At 28.9% G+C, this 8835-nt stretch overlaps 1 long non-coding RNA gene across 1 annotated transcript; it reads right to left on the bottom strand.

The window, feature by feature from the left end:
- Positions 1–2105: 2105 nt before the first annotated feature.
- Positions 2106–7977, bottom strand: LOC146997333 (uncharacterized). The gene is made up of 3 exons (XR_015041023.1): positions 7884–7977; positions 5228–5317; positions 2106–2247 (listed from the first exon to the last, which is right to left on the bottom strand). It is a non-coding gene; the product is annotated as an uncharacterized LOC146997333 (long non-coding RNA).
- Between the last annotated feature and the right edge of the window lie 858 nt (positions 7978–8835).

Below are 8835 nucleotides of genomic sequence, written 5' to 3'. Positions count from 1 at the left end.
TGATGATCTAAAACCTACTTTTTTTTACACAGATAGTCTCAAATCGTTCTCCTATGGTTACTATGGAAAAATCAGAAATGTTGAAAATATTTATACAACTTATTTTGTTTTTAAATCTGAATTTGTGAATATATTAAAACTGAGCAAGGAAATAAAAATGAATGATTAATACAAAATATTAAAACTGAAAATTTTGCTTTTATTTTTAAGACATTAAAAATCTTTTGATCATTTTTAAACATCAAATAGCCCCCAAATTGAATTATTCATAATTAAATTATTTTACAAAATCAGTTTCTAATTTCAGTTAATTTGTATTAAAAATTGAATAATAAAATTACCCATTTAATAATCTTTACATAAATGAATCATCTTTCTTTAAAACATGTAAGGAATTTATAGTTTTGATGACACTGTTGGGAAATTGTTAAAAGGAATAAATTGTATTTTTAAAACTAAATCAATTCCTAGCCTCAGAATAAATAAATATGTTTTCGTAACATGAAAAATGCTGCAGGCTTTTTTATATATTTAATATTTAGTTGTAAAAATTTGACATTATGTTAACAATTCTTTATATCATTCAAAAGGTAACTCAAGAAGCTCTTCTAAAATTCTATCTTTCTGCTCACACAATTAAAAAAAAAAAAATCTGAAAGGCCTCAGATTTTAGCAGTCACGCAAAGAGGCTAAAAGTTTATGAATGCATAGATTATCAATACAGATGGGGCAGTGGAAATAGCAAAACATTTTATAAGATACTGACACCAGAAAGTTATATATCTTCTATATATTTGAAAAGTGAAGAAATATATCATGTAATTATGTAGAAATATTAAAATGTTTTCAATTAGATATATCATGAATTAAATGCATTTTAAATCAATCAGATTAAAAATTAAAAAAAGCATTGTTAAGAACTGTGTGTAATGCTTTTAATTAGCTTGGCTTGTTAGTCAATAATATATTAGATTTTAAAGGTAAATATGTTAAATTTTGCCAAATGGCAAGACTTGAATGAAAAGCGAAACAAGTTTACGACTGACGATATGAAGTCACATTTCAAAACTAATAGACCTTTTAGATTTAAAAAAAAAGTTCTGAAAATAATTTGCAATGGTTCATTAGTATTATTTTATGCAAAATTCAGTAAAATGAAATTTACCCGTTGAAATCAGCACCAAATTAAACTTTGTAAATTCTAGCGCATGTTAAAGGTTGTCTCATCCAGAATTTTATTACATTCATTTCAGAGCAAAATAAAACAGTAATTGCCATTTATATGACAATCAATATCAAAAATTTAAATCTGCATTTTACACAACATAGAAAAACTTCAAAAGATCTACTGTTTACCATGCAATTAAGGCATTTTATTCTGCTATCAACTTTACCAATTATTAACTCCATTAAGTATATTCAGTTTACTCTTTCTGCTCAATATATGAATGTAAAATTTTCCATAAATTTATTAATTCATTTTATTTTGAGGTGAGCTTTTATTCAACTCTCAATGTCAACGAGAGTGTTTAATTCATTTTTTATTCGGTCTCAAAAGAGAAATCAAAATACGTGGATTTATGTACGTGTATTTATGAATCAAAATACATGAGAAATCACAGTGAGAAAAGCACTGCTACCTTAAACTGTGATTATATATAACAAATACAGTGAATTATAGTTAAAAAATAGTGAAAATATTTATATTTCTGAACTATTTCATATATAACATTTTCAGTTTCGCATATGTGGCAATTTAAGAACTTTTTTAAGTATACCAATTTTTTGAAATATCTGCAAATTTTTGTATCTTCAAGGAAAGCTTATTCTTTCACCTTTAGTATATAAGTAATGGTAATTTACCAGATAAAATTACTTAATGGGAAATACAGAAAAATATCTAACCACTTACCTTTGTGACTTCATCTGCAAAGAGACTAAAAAAAGTAGTCCAGCTAAATCTGCTATAATAAATATTTATAATAATGCTAAATTATGCAATATCTATTAATATGACAAATTTTTGTAAAGCTATTTATTTGGATGAAAAATAAACACATTCAGAAATTTATGGCACTATATTATGATTAACAGAGGAAAAACACTTTTCAAAATTCAAAATAGTTTTTATTAATCCAATTTATCACATTTTATTTGAATTCATGAAAAACAATCTTATATCCATGTATTCTTATGTATATAAGAACTCTTGATAAATTGGATCTCTGTCATTGCCTTTCACAGCACCTAAAATAAGAAAACACTCACAATTACTATATGTCAATATAATTCATAATTAAATTTAAACAAATGACTATTAGAATGCAAATTAAAGGAAGCATTTAAAATATTTTAACATTTAGTAACTATAAACAGAGTAGCAATTATTTGATTTTTCGATTATAGTAAAATAAACATGGGGGATGCCTTTTAAAATTTTTTATGTCAGAAAATAAACTCAAACCACCAGCTGAACATATGAGCAGTTTTATCAATCAGCCACTGGTAGGTAACCTGGATACTGAATCAACATATAAAGTTGCCAAGATAAAGAGAGAAACAAAATTATGATAATCACATCTTACCTATTCATAAAACTATTTTAAATTTAATGTATAGGCAAGTCCAAAAAGAGTGAGAATGAATTTATTTTGCAACACAAAGTAAAGTCTTGCAGGAGCAAAAAAAACTTGTCTCGTGAGATTGGCAAGTAAAAAATAATTAACTGCATCTGGTAACATTTATCTGACAACACATAAGTAATTGTTAGCTACGTGCAGAAAATAAAATCTGCATCAGGGGTGTAGCTAGAGGGGGGAAAGGGGCATCTGTCCCCGGGTGCAGAATCCAAGGGGCGCCAAACTGATGTTAGAACATTTTAGAATTAAATGTTTTCCATCCTTGGCTAGCAGTAGGGGGTGCGAAATCTTCAGTTGTCCCTGAGCGCTGAAAACCCTAGCTATGACTCTGAATCTGATCATGTTAATGCAATTTTAAACTTTTGAATTTAACCGCAGAAATTTACCGAAGAAGTACTTGTAACAGTAGTAAATGAAGATGTGGCTAATCTTTACTGTATGGTACACCTTGGTTTCTGTCTGAAAAAAAATCGCAAAGTGGTATTGGTTGTTTGTGAAATGTGGAAGCCCATTGCGTCAAATAAGTTTTTCGGTAACCCTAATGTTGATAATGTTGGCGAAAGTAGCCTTTGGGAAAAAAAAAACTTTTTTTTGTCAATAAAAAGGAGTTATTTCTGCAAATATTGCCAACGTGCTGCGATAAATTTAGTTTTGGGCTACTTTTTTTAATAGTAAACCTTTTGTACGGTCCCAGGTTTTTGGTTCTTACCATTCTTTTCAATTGCTGTGTTTGGTTGCACGGAAGTGGTATGGTCTTGTATTTTGAACATACTATTTATTATTTTGGTGTGGGTACCATCATTTGAGTATGTCTGAAGTGACTAAGAGACGAAAAATTTAATTGAATTGCTTACCTGGAAGATGGTGGTGGGAAGCCTAAACATATGCATGTGAAAAAAAAGGTATGTTAAAAAAAATGACGTTTCATTTATTTTTTTGTCTCTGTGTGTTAATTTTTGTTAGAAGATTTGTTGTTTAATGTTTTTATGTTAGGAAATATGTATTTTTGGTAATTTATTCCTCTCTGTTTGTGTATTTTTGGTTGTCTGTGTGTTAAGACAGTGGCGAATTTTTTCTGGTAACTATGATATTTTTAACTTTCTGATTTTCTTAAAGTGAAAATAGATCAATGTGTACATGGACAAAGTTAAGGCAGTGCACAATGCCCAGTTTGTGCAGTTCTCTGTTTTAATAGGTCGATGTGTACATGGACACAGAGTTTGTGTATGTCTTTGACTTCTTATTTTGGTTTTGTGTAGCGGCCACCTTGAAATTGGTGCCGATCCTCTCAGGTGACGATCTTGATATAAAAAAAGAAACGATTCACCAAGGGTTACAGTAGAGTAAATTTCTACCATAATCACCATTTCAGTGGTTTAAACACTAGTGGAGCAGTATGCAGAGATGAAGATTTGAGTTTTGTTTACACAGCATGATGGTTTAGGCACTCCAGCCATTACAGTGAACAAAATTATAATAAACATAGCCACAATAATTTTCTATAAATATTGATGTATAACACTGCATTAACTAATATATTTCTTATGCTAGTATATACAGAATCCTTAATCGAAGGGAAAATCAGAAGACTGTGCATGCATTTTCCTTTAACTGAAACATGGATTTGACCATACAAATCTCAGTCTTACCGGACATGCCACACTATGCAGATAGACAGTAAAAAGTGCTTGTGTTGTTTTTATTTGTTAGAGGTATGAAATAAATATACTTCTAGATTTTAATTTTTTCTTTTCTTGTTTTACATTTGGATTACCTATCAAAAAGTAAGGAATTCTGATATTATTACTATATTGGAGTTAAAATAACAATCATTGGACATGTTAAAGTAATGAAAATTTTAAATTAGGTTAAAGAGTAACCCTTAATGTGGCATATTTTTGAATTAAACTCTATCGACATTAAAAACAACAAAACGTCCCTCTTTATTAAGGACTTTAACTAATTTTAAATATGGAGCTATGAATGAATTTTTTCCCTTGCATGTTATAATAACTGAAACAAAATTACTCTGATACAGTCAAAATTCCTAAATGAAAGTACATAAAATTTACTTTAGCAATTTAAAGAGATGAGACACACTGAACAAATGAATAAATTTCTATCAAAGAATAATTTATTAAATTTGGCCCGTTCCATAGTAAACTTTAACCATTAGATTACATTATTACACCATGTTATCAGTTTGAAAAGCAAGTCATATGCCAGATCTTGGATGTAAAAGAAATGCACAAAATAATATACAGATTATTGAAAAATGATGTATACCAATGTTTATAGATATGATTAAATGTAACAGAAAATTTACTGTCACAACCACATTTTTAAGTGAAATGTATAATTTTAACATTTTACAATATTTAAGGTATGGCATTAAATGCAATTATGTGCCTGGATGTAAGTTAGTAAATTTAAAAAAATAATAATAATAATCAAAGAATGAATGTCATGAAAAATTTCAAAAACAAGCAGAATTTAATTTAGAAGACCTTTAGACACTTATGATAAATAAATTTGAGAATTCTTCACCCAAAATTAAATTATAATTAACTAAAACCAGTTTGACTGACCTTCTACAAAATCCTTCAGCTGCAATTTTTTCTAGCTTGAAAACCAAATTCTTCTCCACATGGTAATAACATCTTAACCAGTTGAAATTCCTGCAGAAAGTTTGATAACACAGTAATAGAATTAATAGAATAGAAAAATTAACACAAAAGTATAGAACATCATTTAAACTTAACATTATTACAAATTTTGGTGTTTTCTGACTATCTGCAAAGCTGTGAAAATTGGCAAAATGGTTAGCTTATGGTTCATATGTACTGCTCTGTTCACAAGTAGTAATTCAAATAAGCACTTTATAAGAAACAAAAAATTTTAGGATGCACACACAAAAATATATACATTGGGTCAATATTCACATATTTTTCATCCAATGGAATACTATTCAGAAATAAAGATTAAATATAAAGCATGTAAATACATGTGTGTGTATGCACATTCATAGTTTGCTATTATCGTGTGCATACTCTTGCTGTTTTAGCATAAGTTGAAGCTCTGAGGGCAGATGATAAGAAAGTATCAGAATTTTTCATGTATAAGAAAAGATTGCCCTGACAATAGTATCTCAATTGTTTAGCACTGACATTTACATAGCACATTAGAAATATATAGTAATATATGTATAATAAAAAGATAATTGCATATTATTAATTCATTTTTTTAAATGCCAAACTTTAACAATTCTTTCACATATACTTAAACAGAATTCTTTCACATGAACATCTAAAATCCATTCTTAACTAAAGAATAAATAATAAAACCATGTAAATTTCTTATCAAGCCCATCATTTCCGAAATGTCTACTTCTGAAAGTTCCCAGCATTTCTCAATATATTATTAAATTACTAAACTAAGCATTAATGATCGTCATGTTCGCTAATGTGGCAATATCTTTCACACTTCTTTGTTACCACAAGTAACAAGTAGGCTTCAATAAATCTTTAACTGTTACATGCTACTTTTGTCTAAAATTTGTACAAATAATAAAATTAAATGAGCTCTTTATAATATGCTCAAAGAAATAATTTTGTATGAAAATTTGTATGTTATATATTGGCCTGATTAATGATTCAGGAAATAATTCGGGTTTTCAAAGTGCTTCCAATAATTCAAATTTCAGCTTGTGTCAAAATAAAATCTATAACACAAATCTAAGAAAATTTCCTTATGAACAATGCATTTTAACATTATTCAATCACTGGCAATCACACAGTACTGATTGCTTCAATAAACATTACTGTAACTGTGTTATTTAAAAGACTGTAATGTTTTAATTATTTCCTTAATTAAAACATTACAGTCTTTTCCTCCTTCTAACACCAAAAGAAAACCCAGATAAGAAATATAAAAATATCAGTAAAAATAAATTATAATTTTGAATGACACTTTACATTAATTACACTTATGCATATATTATTTTATTATAAATTATTTCAAAATCAAAGAAGAGAAGGGGAGAAACTTTAATATTGACATTTCTAAAATGATAGAAACATTAATCATTTAGTACAGTTTAGTAGTTTAGTACAAATGATAGAAACATTAATCATTTCAGGCAAAAAGAATTCACTTTTCTGGATAGCATTTATATTTCATTCAATAAAACATTAAGAGAAATGCATATAATTTAAACACCAGTTTATTTTATTTATCAGACAGATTATGTCAACTCGAAAAAACCTATCAGTAAAATTCGGTAGTAATAATTCTGAATGTTAGGCAACTTGCAAGATTCAGCAAAAATTATCAATACTTTTATTATAATGACAATACTACAGTAACATGAACATAAAATTAAACTGCATATAACTATAAAATAAGCCAGCATATAATAATGGTGCATTGGTTTCTAAAACAATGGGCTCGATGAAAAAATACATGTATTATGGTAGCTATTCATATTGTTAACTTTACTAATATTCTCATGTTCACTTTACATAACTAAAGTATCTAAAATACAATAAAAATGCAAACAATATTTATGAGAAAATGTTAAAAGCCATTATTACATAAGCATTTGATTGAATGACCATATTTTGTCTTCCTGCAAGTCGAATCTTAAAATGATATGCAGTTTGAAAAATGATCAATCCTTTTATAAAATATTCAAAAAAGATTAAAAAAAGGTACTGTTCTGTTATCAGGGCCGGGTTCAGAATTGTATTTATGTATGCTTGTATATTTGTATGTCTACATATACACATCTATGCACATACTTACGAACACAGGTTCATACATTTCCGATTCTGGTCTCAATAACAGAACAGTACCCCAAAAAAAACTTGAATTACAAACTAGATTAAGATAATGTTTCAACCATACATATTTTGGACAAAACAATGCAAACTCTTATTTCTATACAATTGTTCAAACTATTTAACATAAATGTATTGCTGCAATAAAATAATAAGCAATCTGATCACACATATTATTTTGAAACTGAATGCATAAACTAGACTAAAAAAAATTCAGTCATAAACATTTGGATAGCAGGGCAAATTAGATATTTGAAAAGACAGCCAGCCATTGAGATACACGTAATTCACGACAGAATGGTAACAATTCATAAAGCTGTGAAACATTTAACTGTCAAAATGACATAAATAACATAAATTCGAAAAGCAAAAAAAGTAAACATACAAGTATTGCAACTGAACTTACCTTTCATGCAACAAAAAATATCCATACAAGTTAACCTCAAGGCGCAGCCATTTTGGATTTCGTTTCAAATCAGACAAATGTTTACGGATTTGCGGAAGAATACGAGGAACTAGTAGTTTGCCGGATACAATGTGCAATGACGCGAAAGAATATAGTTCTGTAGAACTTCCTACATTATTCCGTAATAAACAGTACTATTTCCTAATTTTTTCTTTATCTAATTAATTAATTAATAGGGAAATAGTTAAGTAATGCCGAATTCATTTTTAATGAAATGTAAAATTTTGTATGTATGGGACGACCATTTTCCGTCCAATATTTCTGAGAATATAAACAAATTTTGGAATCTGAGAGTATCAGTAAATAAATATATAGAATATCGCCTCTCAAACGACCACTTCTGAAAGTGACCAATAGTTCTGAGATCATAAATAAATATTGATATTAAGCATTATTCCTATAAGACGACCATCTCTATATAAGACCAAAGTTTCTAGAATCTTGGATATTCATCAGAGATGTATCTTTACTGCGAAATTATCGCACGACTGTAATTCAATATCAATAACAGATCGCGCGATTGAAAAACATTTTCTGTCCTGTAATTAGAGGAAAATATTTTCCTTATGGGGTATTTCTCCCGCTTGCCTAGCGTGCCTTCGTGGTGTAATAGTTCTGCACGCTGGGCCGATATTTCAGAGGTCCGTGGTTCGATTCACGGCGAAGGCGGTTGCTAATTTTTCATCTCTACGGCTTCCCAAAAAAATCCTAATGTCTCTACAGTGGCGCCCGAACTAAAAAGGTGTTGGATGAGGTATATCCACACCCAGGATTTAGTGATTGGATCCCCTTAAAAAAAAGTCGGCCTTTAAAAAGAGAAGTAATATGAGGCATTTCTCCCGCTTTCCTAGCGTGTCTTCGGCCCACCAGCGGCCGAGCGGTAAAGTCGCTG

The sequence above is a fragment of the Stegodyphus dumicola genome, chromosome 5 (assembly GCF_044657685.1).
Source record: "Stegodyphus dumicola isolate Sdum_Otavi_A_Nest chromosome 5, ASM4465768v1".
Taxonomy (NCBI): Eukaryota; Metazoa; Arthropoda; class Arachnida; order Araneae; family Eresidae; genus Stegodyphus; species Stegodyphus dumicola.
The sequence above is the reverse complement of the archived record's forward strand: the minus strand, read 5'-3'. Positions and strand labels throughout refer to the sequence as shown.